A 14,252-nucleotide genomic window follows, 5' to 3' on the forward strand; every position below is an offset into this window, starting at 1 on the left:
TAAGGCCTGCCTGACCAGAATAGTATATTTGGGGTCATGTATTTGATTGCATTTTTAAAACAGTAACAGAACTTAACTGCAATGTTTAAATAGGTCTAGACATATTTAAACAGTGTCAATTTGATAGAAGAATTCTGGAAAATTCAGAGGGGAGGCACCAATGTTTTTTTTTCCCTTTGGGTGGATGTGGCATTAAAGAGTTTGAAGACCACTGGTCTAAGTGGACACTAATACACATCGATCCTCCTGAATTCCTCGCAACAGATGCCAGCAAACCTGGCTGGAGAGCTACTGTGTTGGACTGATCCTGTCGATTCAAGTGGTCTTTCCTAGAGAGTCGGAGGTCATGGAAGTAGATGGAGTTGATGGTAAGCTTCAGGGCTTTGAAGTTTTCCCATCATCATCTGTCTCATAAAAATGTGCTAGTAAATACAGAGAATAAGGTAGCGGTCTTTTACATTAACCAGCAGTGAAGCATGCATTCAAAATCCCTCAATGCAATAGCAGAACAATTGGGCTATTGGGCAGAGATCAACCTGTTGCATACGTCGGCAGTACACATCAAGGGCACCGACAATGTGATGGCAGACAGCTGGAGGTTTCCAAATTTGCTGGAGTTGACGTTATCCAGGTCGTTGTTTTGAGAGATATGCAGAGAGTTTGTGAAACCCTTTCTGGATCTCTTTTCAAACAAGGACAATGCTCATCTTTGTCGATTCTGATCCAGGTTTCCGGAACAAGGAGCCTAGGTGGTGGACGTATTGGTGATAAAGTGGCTGAGAAGTCTCCTTTATACATTCCCCCCCTTTTTATTGATCCAGATGGTTCTCTTCAAGTCTCAGCAGGGGGAGGGAACTTGATTCTTGTTGACCCTGATTGGCCAGAGATGTCATGGTTTCCTCTTCTGAACCCCTGGCTCTTCTACCTCCTTGGGTACTGCTCAAGTGTGTCTCTTCTCAGAACGTCGTCCCTGACCTTCTTGCTCCAACTCACTCTATCGCTTTGGAGGTTGAGAAGTCTGGACTGCTGGCAAAGGGTCTTTCCTCTTCCTTAGTGGAATTACTTCAGCACTCCAGCAGGCCTTCTACTTCGAAGTCTTACTCAAAGAACTGGAAGTCCTTTCAGACGTGATGTTCTGCTCATGATCTTTTGGCACCTACCTGTAGTTTGTCTGCTATTTTGCATTTTCTTTGATATGGGTTTCACTTGAATCTCTTTCCACTCTGAAAGCTCATTGGTTTGCGATAAAGGCTTTTAGGGACTTTTCTGAATTTTCATCGATGTTACACTCTTTGGTGTCTAGACTGTTATGATCTTTTGTCAATGGTAAGAACAATGAAAAATCCCTTTTCTCCAACTCAGAATCTTCCTACTCTTTTATAGGCTTTGCAATTTTATCTCTTTGAGGATCTGGATACTGTACAATTAAAGATTGTCTCCTATAAAGTTATTTTCCTATTTGCTATCACCTTGCTGAGAACAATTGGGGAGCTGGGAGCCTTAAAATGCTGTCCTCTCTTCATTTGATACTTTGGAAGATGGGGTAACTTTAAGGCCTAGCCCTACCTTTGCTGCAAAGGTTAAGTCTATTTTTGATAGATCTTAGGAAATAATTCTTCCTTCTTTCATTCCCTCTCCTTCCTCTCCGGAGGAACATTTGTTGAATACACTTGATGTTTAAAGAGCTCTTTTCATTTATGTCACCAGGCCTCTGCAGTTCAGGAAAACCGACTCCTTGTTTGTGACTTTTGGACAGCCTGGAAAAGACAAGAAGATGACTTTTATGACTCTGAGTAGGTGGATTAAGTTGTCAATTTTTCTGGCTTTGCAAGGCTTTTTAGAAAATCTTCCAGGTCAGGGATGGTCTACGAGAGGAATGGCCACCTCCTGGGTTGAATTCCAGTGAGTAACAATCTAGGAAATTCCTAGGGTGGTTACTTGGGCCTCAATGCACACATTTGTGAAGAATTATCGCTTAATACATTTTCTGTTTTGCATTTGAGTACCAATGTTTTGAACCCTGCATTACCCTAAGTCAATCTTGTCCTTGTCACAAACACTACATCCTGCCCACCTTCCCATCAGTCCTTTGGCAGGGGCTTGGCACCCAGGTTGGGTGCATGGCGCTAGCATTTAAGAATCCTCCTGTTCTTTCTTCCTCTTGGAGGGTGACATCACTTTACTTTGTAATGACTGTCACAAGGATGCAATGTACTAAGGCTAATGAAGATTACCAATAAGTAACCAACGCATCACCACTCTTTCTGAATGTGCGTGGCTCATTCTGCAGGACTTGTTCTTTGTATAATTCCTGGATTTTCAGAAGCCCTTTGATGGCAGCACCCCCACGCTGAAAATTGTTTCAGCACCACTGGACAAGGGTCAGTTGTCATGCTCATCTGCGGCGTAAATTTGCCTTGAAGTAGTCTAACTCCCCAGGTCATGACTTTTGCTCAATTTGCCTTTGTGAGTTTTCTTTCAATCACTGTTGATTTCCTTTGATCTTTCTTTCTTCTTTCACTTCACCTTCGCCTTCAGTGTATCTTTCGGCCCTGTTAAGAGACACGCCCCCTTGTAGCCACTTCTATACTTCTGTGACCTAATTATTTTCCTATCCTTTCCCCTGTAACGTTGCTGATCCTAGCTATAGCATGACTATCCAGAATCTGTTCACCTGAGTTATGTTCCTCTTATCCCCACGCATCTAATAATCAGCTCTTGGTCTCCCTCCACCTCTCACGTGACATAGTCTGAGCCAGTGTCTCCATCTTGGAGAGACAATCTCTTGCACTTCTGTTGTTCTACTGGCGCTGCCGGCTTGAGCTTTGGTCAGAAGTGGCAAAAGAAGGACTAATGGAAAGTGAACGTGTACTGGAGCAACAGAGTGTATGGATTTACAAGCGTTTGATTAAATGAGAAAAAAAGAGTTTACTTGAGAGAAAAAACTTAACTTGGCCCGTACGGGGATCGAACCCGCGACATTGGCGTTATTAGCACCACGCTCTAACCAACTGAGCTAACCGGCCATGAATGACAGAGTTATCCTTTTTCCATGACATGCAGATACACAGAAGAGTCGGTCCCACTATCGCAATTCCTTCATACTTTTCTCCTTCCGTCCCCAGTCTGGATTGCAATAACAAGAGCTGTTGAGTGCTGCACGCCAGCCTCAGCACCTCTTCTTTCAGTCAATGTCACTGTGTGCTGTGATATCTTTGTAACATTGGTTGTTGCCGGAAGAAAAGGAAAGGATGGATAGAATTTGTATTCTTTTACAACAAAACCCAAAATGCATCGGCTTGCTTGCTCATTAAGTTTACAAGGCCAGCTGCTTTTGAGATATTCTAATTATAGTGGTTATTCGGCGTTGGAGGTAAGAGAGTTGTTTTTAGGTCTGGCCGTTCCTTCTGCTTTAAATTACTTTAGCTCATGTCAACAAAGTAACAACAAAACATAGCCAACGGTTTGTTGCTCAAGCCTTCCCTACTGCACCTTCCCATGTCTCTCCTACCGACCACAGTGCAGGAAATTTGAGTTTGCATTTGCGCAATGAGACGTACAACACAAGAAGGAGCGCTTTCGTGCGCTGGGCACCACCCGGCCTGTGCATTCCTCACTGCCGTGAGATCAGTTTACTCAGCAGAGCATGACGCTGCAATTGGTTAGTAAGGCCTGCCTGACCAGAATAGTATATTTGGGGTCATGTATTTGATTGCATTTTTAAAACAGTAACAGAACTTAACTGCAATGTTTAAATAGGTCTAGACATATTTAAACAGTGTCAATTTGATAGAAGAATTCTGGAAAATTCAGAGGGGAGGCACCAATGTTTTTTTTTCCCTTTGGGTGGATGTGGCATTAAAGAGTTTGAAGACCACTGGTCCAAGTGGACACTAATACACCTGGATCCTCCTGAATTCCTCCCAACAGATGCCAGCAAACCTGGCTGGATAGCTACTGTGTTGGACTGATCCTGTCGATTCAAGTGGTCTTTCCTAGAGAGTCGGAGGTCATGGAAGTAGATGGAGTTGATGGTAAGTTTCAGGGCCTTGAAGTTTTCCCATCATCATCTGTCTCAGAAAAATGTGCTAGTAAAGACAGAGAATAAGGTAGTGGTCTTTTACATTAACCAGCAGTGAAGCATGCATTCAAAATCCCTCAATGCAATAGCAGAACAATTGGGCTATTGGGCAGAGATCAACCTGTTGCATACGTCGGCAGTACACATCAAGGGCACCGACAATGTGATGGCAGACAGCTGGAGGTTTCCAAATTTGCTGGAGTTGACGTTATCCAGGTCGTTGTTTTGAGAGATATGCCGAGAGTTTGTGAAACCCTTTCTGGATCTCTTTTCAAACAAGGACAATGCTCATCTTTGTCGATTCTGATCCAGGTTTCCGGAACAAGGAGCCTAGGTGGTGGACGTATTGGTGATAAAGTGGCTGAGAAGTCTCCTTTATACATTCCCCCCCATTTTTATTGATCCAGATGGTTCTCTTCAAGTCTCAGCAGGGGGAGGGAACTTGATTCTTGTTGACTCTGATTGGCCAGAGATGTCATGGTTTCCTCTTCTGAACCCCTGGCTCTTCTACCTCCTTGGGTACTGCTCAAGTGTGTCTCTTCTCAGAACGTCGTCCCTGACCTTCTTGCTCCAACTCACTCTATCGCTTTGGAGGTTGAGAAGTCTGGACTGCTAGCAAAGGGTCTTTCCTCTTCCTTAGTGGAGTTACTTCAGCACTCCAGCAGGCCTTCTACTTCGAAGTCTTACTCAAAGAACTGGAAGTCCTTTCAGACGTGATGTTCTGCTCATGATCTTTTGGCAGCTACCTGTTGGTTTTCTGCTATTTTGCATTTTCTTCTGAATGGGTTTCACTTGAATCTCTTTCCACTCTGAAAGCTCATTGGTTTGCGATAAAGGCTTTTAGGGACTTTTCTGAACTTTCATCGATGTTACACTTTTGGTGTCTAGACTGTTATGATCTTTTGTCAATGGTAAGAACAATGAAAAATCCCTTTTCTCCAACTCAGAATCTTCCTACTCTTTTATAGGCTTTGCAATTTTATCTCTTTGAGGATCTGGATACTGTACAATTAAAGATTGTCTCCTATAAAGTTATTTTCCTATTTGCTATCACATTGCTGAGAACAATTGGGGAGCTGAGAGCCTTAAAATGCTGTCCTCTCTTCATTTGATACTTTGGAAGATGGGGTAACTTTAAGGCCTAGCCCTACCTTTGCTGCAAAGGTTAAGTCTATTTTTGATAGATCTTAGGAAATAATTCTTCCTTCTTTCATTCCCTCTCCTTCCTCTCCGGAAGAACATTTGGTGAATACACTTGATGTTTAAAGAGCTCTTTTCATTTATGTCACCAGGCCTGTGCAGTTCAGGAAAACCGACTCCTTGTTTGTGACTTTTGGACAGCCTGGAAAAGACAAGAAGGTGACTTTTATGACTCTGAGTAGGTGGATTAAGTTGTCAATTTTTCTGGCTTTGCATGGCTCTTTAGAAAATCTTCCAGGTCAGGGATGGTCTACGAGAGGAATGGCCACCTCCTGGGTTGAATTTCAGTGAGTAACAATCTAGGAAATTCCTAGGGTGGTTACTTGGGCCTCAATGCATACATTTGGGAAGCATTATCGCTTAATAAATTTTCTGTTTTGCATTTGAGTACCAATGTTTTGAACTCTGCATTACCCTAAGTCCATCTTGTCCTTGTTACAATCATTACATCCTGCCCACCTTCCCATCAGTCCTTTGGCAAGGGCTTGGCACCCAGGTTGGGTGCATGGTGCTAGCATTTAAGAATCCTCCTGTTCTTTCTTCCTCTTGGAGGGTGACATCACTTTACTTTGTAATGACTGTCACAAGGACGCAATGGACTAAGGCTAATGAAGATTACCAATAAGTCACCAACGCATCACCACTCTTTCTGAATGTGCGTGGCTCATTCTGCAGGACTGGTTCTTTGTATGATTCCTGGATTTTCAGAAGCCCTTTGATGGCAGCACCCCCACACTGAAAATTGTTTCAGCACCACTGGACAAGGGTCAGTTGTCATGCTCATCTGCGGCGTAAATTTGCATTGAAGTAGTCTAACTCCCCAGGTCCTGTCTTTTGCTCAATTTGCCTTTGTGAGTTTTCTCTCAATCACTGTTGATTTCCTTTGATCTTTCTTTCTTCTTTCACTTCACCTTCGCCTTCAGTGTATCTTTCGGCCCTGTTAAGAGACACGCCCCCTTGTAGCCACTTCTATACTTCTGTCACCTAATTATTTTCCTATCCTTTCCCCTGTAACGTTGCTGATCCTAGCTATAGCATGACTATCCAGAATCTGTTCACCTGAGTTATGTTCCTCTTATCCCCACGCATCTAATAATCAGCTCTTGGTCTCCCTCCACCTCTCACGTGACATAGTCTGAGCCAGTGTCTCCATCTTTTTAGAGACAATCTCTTGCACTTCTGTTGTTCTACTGGGGCTGCCGGCTTCAGCTTTGGTCAGCAGTGGCAAAAGAAGGACTAATGGAAAGTGAACGTATACTGGAGCAACAGAGTGTATGGATTTATAAGAGCTTGATTAAATGATAAAAAAAGAGTCTAGTTGAGAGAAAAAATGCAACCTGGCCCGTACGGGGATCAAACCCACGACCTTGGCGTTATTAGCAGCACACTCTAACCAACTGAGCTAACCGGCCATGAGTACTACAGATATCCTTTTTCCATGAAATGCAGATAGATAGAAGAGTTGGTCTTACTATCGCAATTCCTTCATACTTTTCTCCTTCCGCCCCCTGTCTGGATTACAATAACAAGAGCTGTGGAGCGCTGCACGCCAGCCTCAGTGCCTCTTCTTTCACTCAATCTCACTGTGTGCTGTGATATCTTTGTAACATCGCTTGTTGCCGGAAAAAAAGGAAAGGATGGATAGTATTTTTATTCTTTTACAACAAAACCCAAAATGCATCGGCTTGCTTGCTCATTAAGTTTACAAGGCCAGCTGCTTTTGAGATATTATAATTATAGTGGTTATTCGGCGTTGGAGGTAAGAGAGTTTTTTTTAGGTCTGGCCGTTCCTTCTGCTTCAAATTACTGGAGCTCATGTCAACAAAGTAACAACAAAACATAGCCAACGGTTCGTTGCTCAAGCCTTCCCTACTGCGCCTTCCCATGTCTCTCCTGCCAACCACAGTGCAGGAAATCTGAGTTTGCATTTGCGCGAAGAGACGTACAACACAAGAAGGCGCGCTTTCGTGCGCCGGGCACCACCCGGCCTGTGCATTCCTCACTGTCGTGAGATCAGTTTACTCAGCAGAGCATGACGCTGCAATTGGTTAGTAGGGCAGGCCTGACCAGAATAGTATATTTGGGGTCATGTATTTGATTGCATTTTTAAAACAGTAACAGAACTTAACTGCAATGTTTAAATAGGTCTAGACATATTTAAACAGTGTCAATTTAATAGAAGAATTGTGGACAATTCAGAGGGGAGGCACCAATGTTTTTTTTTCCCATTGGGTGGATGCGGCATTAAAGAGTTTGAAGACCACTGGTCTAAGTGGACACTAATACACCTGGATGCTCCTGAATTCCTCGCAACAGATGCCAGCAAACCTGGCTGGAGAGCTACTGGGTTGGACTGATCCTGTTGATTAAAGTGGTCTTTCCTAGAGAGTCGGAGGTCATGGAAATAGATGGAGTTGATGGTAATCTTCAGGGCTTTGAAGTTTTCCCATCATCATCTGTCTCAAATAAATGTGCTAGTAAAGACAGAGAATAAGGTAGCTGTCTTTTACATTAACCATCAGTGAAGCATGCATTCAAAATCCCTCAATGCAATAGCAGAACAATTGGGTTATTGGGCAGAGATCAACCTGTTGCACACGTCGGCAGTACACATCAAGGGCACCGACAATGTGATGGCAGACAGCTGGAGGTTTCCAAATTTGCTGGAGTTGACGTTATCCAGGTCGTTGTTTTGAGAGATATGCCGAGAGTTTGTGAAACCCTTTCTGGATCTCTTTTCAAACAAGGACAATGCTCATCTTTGTCGATTCTGATCCAGGCTTCCGGAACAAGGAGCCTAGGTAGTGGACGAATTGGTGATAAAGTGGCTGAGAAGTCTCCTTTATACATTCCCCCACTTTTTATTGATCCAGATGGTTCTCTTCAAGTCTCAGCAGGGGGGAGGGAACTTTATTCTTGTGGGCCCTTATTGGCCAGAGATGTCATGGTTTCCTCTTCTGAACCCCTGGCTCTTCTACCTCATTGGGTACTGCTCAAGTGTGTCTCTCTCAGAACGTCGTCCCTGACCTTTTTGCTCCAACTCACTCTATCGCTTTGGAGGTTGAAAAGTCTGGACTGCTAGCAAAGGGTCTTTCCTTTTCCTTAGTGGAGTTAATTCAGCACTCCAGCAGGCCTTCTACTTCGAAGTCTTACTCAAAGAACTGGAAGTCTTTTGAGACGTGATGTTCTGCTCATGATCTTTTGGCCCCTACCTGTAGTTTGTCTGCTATTTTGCATTTTCTTCTGAATGGGTTTCACTTGAATCTCTTTCCACTCTGAAAGCTCATTGCTTTGCGATAAAGGTTTTTAGGGACTTTTCTGTACCTTCGTCGATGTTACAGTCTTTGGTGTCTAGACTGTTCTGATCTTTTGTCAATTGTAAGACCAGTTGAAAAATCCCTTTCTCCAACTCAGAATCTTCCTACTCTTTTATAGGCTTTGCAATTGTATCTCTTTGAGGATCTGGATACTGTAGACATAAAGATTGTTTCCTATAAAGTTATTTTCCTATTTCCTATCACCTTGCTGAGAACAATTGGTGAGCTGGGAGCCTTAAAATGCTGTCCTCTCTTCATTTGATACTTTGGAAGATGGGGTAACTTTAAGGCCTAGCCTTACCTTTGCTGCAAAGGTTAAGTCTATTTTTGATAGATCTTAGGAAATAATTCTTCCTTCTTTCATTCCCTCTCCTTCCTCTCCGGAGGAACATTTTCTGAATACACTTGATGTTTAAAGAGCTCTTTTCATTTATGTCACCAGGCCTCTGCAGTTCAGGAAAACCGACTCCTTGTTTGTGACTTTTGGACAGCCTGGAAAAGACAAGAAGGTGACTTTTATGACTCTGAGTAGGTGGATTAAGTTGTAAATTTTTCTGGCTTTGCAAGGCTTTTTAGAATATCTTCCAGTTCAGGGATGGTCTACGAGAGGAATGGCCACCTCCTGGGTTGAATTCCAGTGAGTAACAATCTAGGAAATTCCTAGGGTGGCTACTTAGTCCTCAGATCATACATTTGTCAAGCATTATGGCTTAATATTTTTCTGTTTTGCATTTGAGTACCAATGTTTTGAACTCTGCATTACCCTTAGTCCATCTTGTCTTTGTCACAAACATTACATCCTGCCCACCTTCCCATCAGTCCTTTGGCAAGGGCTTGGCACCCAGGTTGGGTGCATGGGGCTAGCATTTAAGGATCCTCCTGTTCTTTCTTCCTGTTGGAAGGTGACATCACCTTAATTTGTAATGACTGTCACAAGGACGCCATGGACTAAGGCTAATGAAGATTACCAATAAGTAACCAACGCATCACCATTCTTTCTGAATGTGCGTGGCTCATTCCGCAGGACTTGTTCATTGTATGATTCCAGGATTTTCAGAAGCCCTTTGATGGCAGCACCCCCACACTGAAAATTGTTTCAGCACCACTGTACAAGGGTCAGTTGTCATGCTCATCTGCGGCGTAAATTTGCATCCCCAGGCCTTGTCTTTTGCTCAATTTGCCTTTGTGAGTTTTCTCTCAATCACTGTCGACTTCCTTTGATCTTTCTTTCTTCTTTTACTTCACCTTCGCCTTGAGTGTATCTTTCGGCCCTCTTAAGAGACACACCCCCTTGTAGCCACTTCTATACTTCTGTCACCTAATTATTTTCCTATCCTTTCCCCTTTAACGTTGCCGATCCTAGCTATAGCATCACTATCCAGAATCTGTTCACCTGAGTTATGTTCCTCTTATCCCCACGCATCTAATAATCAGCTCTTGGTCTCCCTCCACCTCTCACGAGACATAGTCTGAGGCAGTGTCTCCATCTTGGAGAGACAATCCCTTGCACTTGTGTTGTTCTACTGGCGCTGCCGGCTTGAGCTTTGGTCAGCAGTGGCAAAAGAAGGACTAATGGAAAGTGAACGTATCCTGGAGCAACAGAGTGTATGGATTTATAAGAGCTTGATTAAATGAGAAAAAAAGAGTTTAGTTGAGAGAAAAAATGCAACCTGGCCAGTACGGGGATCGAACCCGCGACCTTGGCGTTATTAGCACCACGCTCTAACCAACTGAGCTAACTGGCCAGGAGTACTAAATATCTCCTTTTTCCATGTAATGCAGATAGATAGAAGAGTTGGTCTCACTATCGCAATTCCTTCATACTTTTCTCCTTCCGCCCCCTGTCTGGATTACAATAACAAGAGCTGTGGAGTGCTGCTCGCCAGCCTCAGTGCCTCTTCTTTCACTCAATCTCATTGTGTGCTGTGATATCTTTGTAACATCGCTTGTTGCCGGAAAAAAAGTAAAGGATGGATAGTATTTTTATTCTTTTACAACAAAACCCAAAATGCATCGGCTTGCTTGCTCATTAAGTTTACAAGGCCAGCTGCTTTTGAGATATTATAATTATAGTGGTTATTCGGCGTTGAAGGCAAGAGAGTTTTTTTTAGGTCTGGCCGTTCCTTCTGCTTCAAATTACTTGAGCTCATGTCAACAAAGTAACAACAAAACATAGCCAGCGGTTCGTTGCTCAAGCCTTCCCTACTGCGCCTTCCCATGTCTCTCCTGCCGACCCCAGTGCAGGAAATCTGAGTTTGCATTTGCGCGAAGAGACGTACAACACAAGAAGGCGTGCTTTCGTGCGCCGGGCACCACCCGGCCTGTGCATTCCTCACTGTCGTGAGATCAGTTTACTCAGCAGAGCATGACGCTGCAATTGGTTAGTAGGGCAGGCCTGACCAGAATAGTATATTTGGGGTCATGTATTTGATTGCATTTTTAAAACAGTAACATAACTTAACTGCAATGTTTAAATAGGTCTAGACATATTTAAACAGTGTCAATTTAATAGAAGAATTGTGGACAATTCAGAGGGGAGGCACCAATGTTTTTTTTCCCATTGGGTGGATGCGGCATTAAAGAGTTTGAAGACCACTGGTCTAAGTGGACACTAATACACCTGGATGCTCCTGAATTCCTCGCAACAGATGCCAGCAAACCTGGCTGGAGAGCTACTGTGTTGGACTGATCCTGTCGATTCAAGTGGTCTTTCCTAGAGAGTCGGAGGTCATGAAAATAGATGGAGTTGATGGTAATCTTCAAGGCTTTGAAGTTTTCCCATCATCATCTGTCTCAAAAAAATGTGCTAGTAAAGACAGAGAATAAGGTAGCTGTCTTTTACATTAACCAACAGTGAAGCATGCATTCAAAATCCCTCAATGCAATAGCAGAACAAATGGGTTATTGGGCAGAGATCAACCTGTTGCACAAGTCGGCAGTACACATCAAGGGCACTGACAATGTGATGGCAGACAGCTGGAGGTTTCCAAATTTGCTGGAGTTGACGTTATCCAGGTCGTTGTTTTGAGAGATATGCCGACAGTTTGTGAAACCCTTTCTGGATCTCTTTTCAAACAAGGACAATGCTCATCTTTGTCGATTCTAATCCAGGCTTCCGGAACAAGGAGCCTAGGTAGTGGACGTATTGGTGATAAAGTGGCTGAGAAGTCTCCTTTATACATTCCCCCACTTTTTATTGATCCAGATGGTTCTCTTCAAGTCTCAGCAGGGGCGAGGGAACTTTATTCTTGTGGGCCCTTATTGGCCAGAGATGTCATGGTTTCCTCTTCTGAACCCTGGCTCTTCTACCTCATTGGGTACTGCTCAAGTGTGTCTCTCTCAGAACGTCGTCCCTGACCTTCTTGCTCCAACTCACTCTATCGCTTTGGAGGTTGAGAAGTCTGGACTGCTAGCAAAGGGTCTTTCCTCTTCCTTAGTGGAGTTAATTCAGCACTCCAGCAGGCCTTCTACTTCGAAGTCTTACTCAAAGAACTAGAAGTCTTTTGAGACGTGATGTTCTGCTCATGATCTTTTGGCACCTACCTGTAGTTTGTCTGCTATTTTGCATTTTCTTCTGAATGGGTTTCACTTGAATCTCTTTCCACTCTGAAAGCTCATTGCTTTGCGATAAAGTTTTTTAGGGACTTTTCTGTACCTTCGAAGATGTTACAATCTTTGGTGTCTAGACTGTTCTGATCTTTTGTCAATTGTAAGACCAGTTGAAAAATCCCTTTTCTCCAACTCAGAATCTTCCTACTCTTTTATAGGCTTTGCAATTTTATCTCTTTGAGGATCTGGATACTGTAGACATAAAGATAGTTTCCTATAAAGTTATTTTCCTATTTCCTATCACCTTGCTGAGAACTATTGGGGAGCTGGGAGCCTTAAAATGCTGTCCTCTCTTCATTTGATACTTTGGAAGATGGGGTAACTTTAAGGCCTAGCCTTACCTTTGCTGCAAAGGTTAAGTCTATTTTTGATAGATCTTAGGAAATAATTCTTCCTTCTTTCATTCCCTCTCCTTCCTCTCCGGAGGAACATTTGCTGAATACACTTGATGTTTAAAGAGCTCTTTTCATTTATGTCACCAGGCCTCTGCAGTTCAGGAAAACCGACTCCTTGTTTGTGACTTTTGGACAGCCTGGAAAAGACAAGAAGGTAACTTTTATGACTCTGAGTAGGTGGATTAAGTTGTCAATTTTTCTGGCTTTGCAAGGCTTTTTAGAATATCTTCCAGTTCAGGGATGGTCTACGAGGGGAATGGCCACCTCCTGGGTTGAATTCCAGTGAGTAACAATCTAGGAAATTCCTAGGGTGGCTACTTGGTCCTCAGAGCATACATTTGTCAAGCATTATGGCTTAATCATTTTTCTGTTTTGCATTTGAGTACCAATGTTTTGAACTCTGCATTACCCTTAGTCCATCTTGTCTTTGTCACAAACATTACATCCTGCCCACCTTCCCATCAGTCATTTGGCAAGGGCTTGGCACCCAGGTTGGGTGCATGGGGCTAGCATTTAAGGATCTTCCTGTTATTTCTTCCTGTTGGAAGGTGACATCACCTTACTTTGTAATGACTGTCAAAAGGACGCAATGGACTAAGGCTAATGAAGATTACCAATAAGTAACCAACGCATCACCACTCTTTCTGAATGTGCGTGGCTCATTCCGCAGGACTTGTTCTTTTTATAATTCCTGGATTTTCAGAAGCCCTTTGATGGCAGCACCCCCACACTGAAAATTGTTTCAGCACCACTGTACAAGGGTCAGTTGTCATGCTCATCTGAGGCGTAAATTTGCATTGAAGTAGTCTAACTCCCCAGGCCTTGTCTTTTGCTCAATTTGCCTTTGTGAGTTTTCTCTCAATCACTGTCGACTTCCTTTGATCTTTCTTTCTTCTTTCACTTCACCTTCGCCTTCAGTGTATCTTTCGGCCCTCTTAAGAGACACACCCCCTTGTAGCCACTACTATACTTCTGTCACCTAATTATTTTCCTATCCTTTGCCCTGTAACGTTGCTGATCCTAGCAATAGCATCACTATCCAGAATCTGTTCACCTGAGTTATGTTCCTCTTATCCCCACGCATCTAATAATCAGCTCTTGGTCTCCCTCCACCTCTCACGAGACATAGTCTGAGGCAGTGTCTCCATCTTGGAGAGACAATCCCTTGCACTTGTGTTGTTCTACTGGCGCTGCCGGCTTGAGCTTTGGTCAGCAGTGGCAAAAGAAGGACTAAAGCAAAGTGAGCGTATACTGGAGCAACAGAGTGTATGGATTTATAAGAGCTTGATTAAATGAGAAAAAAAGAGTTTAGTTGAGAGAAAAAATGCAACCTGGCCCGTACGGGGATCAAACCCGCGACCTTGGCGTTATTAGCACCACGCTCTAACCAACTGAGCTAACTGGCCAGGAGTACTAAATATCTCCTTTTTCCATGTAATGCAGATAGATAGAAGAGTTGGTCTCACTATCGCAATTCCTTCATACTTTTCTCCTTCCGCCCCCTGTCTGGATTACAATAACAAGAGCTGTGGAGTGCTGCACGCCAGCCTCAGTGCCTCTTCTTTCACTCAATCTCACTGTGTGCTGTGATATCTTTGTAACATCGCTTGTTGCCGGAAAAAAAGGAAAGGATGGATTGTATTTTTATTC

General features: G+C 43.4%; 3 non-coding genes across 3 annotated transcripts; all 3 read right to left on the reverse strand.

Moving 5' to 3' along the window:
• Nucleotides 1–2,952: 2,952 nt before the first annotated feature.
• Nucleotides 2,953–3,026, reverse strand: TRNAI-AAU (transfer RNA isoleucine (anticodon AAU)). Its single transcript has one exon. It is a non-coding gene; the product is annotated as a tRNA-Ile (tRNA).
• Nucleotides 3,027–10,269: 7,243 nt separating this feature from the next.
• Nucleotides 10,270–10,343, reverse strand: TRNAI-AAU (transfer RNA isoleucine (anticodon AAU)). Its single transcript has one exon. It is a non-coding gene; the product is annotated as a tRNA-Ile (tRNA).
• A 3,591-nt stretch (nt 10,344–13,934) lies between these two features.
• TRNAI-AAU (transfer RNA isoleucine (anticodon AAU)) lies at nt 13,935–14,008 on the reverse strand. The gene has a single exon. It is a non-coding gene; the product is annotated as a tRNA-Ile (tRNA).
• Nucleotides 14,009–14,252: the final 244 nt, after the last annotated feature.

Source organism: Pleurodeles waltl, chromosome 12 (assembly GCF_031143425.1).
Source record: "Pleurodeles waltl isolate 20211129_DDA chromosome 12, aPleWal1.hap1.20221129, whole genome shotgun sequence".
Lineage (NCBI taxonomy): Eukaryota > Metazoa > Chordata > Amphibia > Caudata > Salamandridae > Pleurodeles > Pleurodeles waltl.